Source organism: Rattus rattus, chromosome 1, assembly GCF_011064425.1.
Source record: "Rattus rattus isolate New Zealand chromosome 1, Rrattus_CSIRO_v1, whole genome shotgun sequence".
NCBI lineage: Eukaryota > Metazoa > Chordata > Mammalia > Rodentia > Muridae > Rattus > Rattus rattus.
In genome coordinates, this window is record NC_046154.1 from 79742783 (window position 1) to 79745255 (window position 2473).

At 36.7% G+C, this 2473-nt stretch overlaps 1 pseudogene; it reads left to right on the forward strand.

Moving 5' to 3' along the window:
* Positions 1-1278: 1278 nt before the first annotated feature.
* Positions 1279-1429, forward strand: LOC116890570 (annotated as a pseudogene).
* The last annotated feature ends 1044 nt before the right edge of the window (positions 1430-2473 follow it).

Below are 2473 nucleotides of genomic sequence, written 5' to 3' on the forward strand. Positions count from 1 at the left end.
GAGTTTCATGAGGTCCCATTTGTTAATTGTTGATCTTAGAGCCTGAGACATTGATGAATGTCTTCAGGAACCTGTCTTCTGCACCAATACAGTGAACCAATATCTTATAGTGTCCTATATTCTGATTTGTAGACTTTGATTAGAAAAACTTAATTTAAAATTAAAGCATGGAGCTGGAATTTTCTGAGTTTAAGAGCACTGGCTGCTCCCCTAGAAGACCCAGGGTTGATTCCAAAACCCCACGTGGCAGCTCCTGAGTGTCTTTAATCCTAGTTTTTAGGGATCTGATGCCCTCCTCTGGCCTCATTTTGCACTGCACAAAGTGACATACAGACATAAATTCAAAATACCTCTACACATAAAAGTAAAATATGAAAAAAGAAACATTTGCTCTATAAAATATTATCAACTTGGAATGAAGATATCTATAGATGATAGGAAATTTGCATTCTATTCGTACAAATTGTACAAGTTTGAATAAGACTCATCATGTACATGAGCCTCAAATCTAAGATCTATAAGTAGAGCCTGATCATTGCTTTTTTTAAACTTTATATTGTGTACTGGGCATCTTGTTGAAATACAGCTAACTCATTTGGTCCAAACAGTACCAGATAGTTCTGTCCAGTGACTTTCCTGGTAATATTTTGAGAATGATCCATCAAGTACATTTTACATTGCTAGAATCTACATGATTATTGAGAATTTCTATTATCTCATTTTATATTTTAAACATCTTAAAGTATTTAATTTAAATAAACAAAATAAAAAATAAAATAATCTTGTTACCTATGTATAGTGCTATATCATCATTTGCCCCAATATTTTCCTCTATTATCCATCAATTCCTGAAGAATTTCTCTAGAAATTCCATCTACCCTTAAATCCCACAAGCAAGTTGGAAGTATCAATGCTTGAATTATCTTACTACAACAATTGGTTCAAGGAACATTAGGAATTGAAATCTAGAAAAATACAACCAAATGTTTTTCTGGAAATTAGAGACACAGTAACTTTTTCTTAGTGGACTTGAATTCAAAATGGTTAGAGTTGTATTGGCACAGGAAACCTAATACAATGGGAGCTTCCTAAAATATATACATATGAAGGCAATCTAAATAAAAGCATTAACTAACAGGGGGAACAGAACCCCAACTGGACATTTTTCATCACCAAATGAAACTTTGAATTCCAGGAATGGGTAACAACTAATCATGTGTCATCCAAGGCTATTGACTGCACTTTACAAAGCAATAGACTTTTTTCTTAAAGACAATACCTGCCCATAGAGGCATTCCTGTCCATATTCCTGTCCCTGCGTGTATAGCTGCTGTGTCACGTGTGTCAGTAGGTGGTCGAGAGGAGAGAGACTATGTCAATGCTCAGGGTTCTGACCTGTGAATATCTGAATGATTAGTAGCTTAACCCTCCATGGGGAAAAAAAGAGGCCTGAGAAGACTACTGGTCTGTACCATGGGCTAGAAAGGGAGTTCGCCTGAGATGACCACCATCTGTCTGGGGCTGTGGCCCTGGGTGAAAGTTAGTCCAAGACTGATAACCCTCATATAGTACCACTCAGACAGAATCCAAGGTGAGGACAGAATCCAAGAGAGTCACCAAACTCACCTAGCCATGGAACTCAGACAGGGAACTAGCCTGAGATAAACACAAGTCAGGTGCCACTGAAATCTAGGGTGTCAAGACTATGTCTCAAATGACCCTTGCCAATGTCATAATTCACCAGATGAATATTTACACATTGTGTGAAATTATGTCTCTGTCATTCCCCACATATCCAAAGCATTTTCTGATTGGCTTTTAAAAAATCTGATGTCCAATTATCTGGACAGGAAATAGAAGGTGGGGCTTCCTAGGAAGGAGAAAGGAACTGTTGGAAAAAGGAAGAACACCTTTTCGCCAGGAGACAATGGAGTATGCTTTGGCATTAAGATGGAAAAGGGTTTAAATAAAGTTGAAAGTAGGGCATAATGTTAAAAGAGGAAAAGGGAAAAAGATATATGCATAAAGAGTAATCTGCAAAGTAAGGAAAAGGAGAGAAAATTTAATACAAATTTTTTAAAAGTTACATAGGTGCTAAATAAACTCAGGCCTTTGATCCCTGTACTTGTGAGACAAAGACAGAGACAGATAGTTTCTTCTTGAGCTCAAGGACAGCCTGGTCTACAAAACAAATATAAGATAGCATGAACTATACAGAGAAACACTGTCACAATAAATGATAATAAATATATATATTCATATATATGTGTGTGCGTACGTGTGCGTGTGCGTTTGCGTGTGTGTGTGTGTGTGTGTGTGTGTATCACTGTAGAGGAGGATATTTGGATTCCATACAGTCATGCTTTGATTTATCAATATGTAAAGAGTTATAGGATCAATTGTAATGGTGATATTGAACATCCTCTTTAAAAGACGTCAAAAAGGAGCAGACTTGGATAGAAAAGAGACTTCT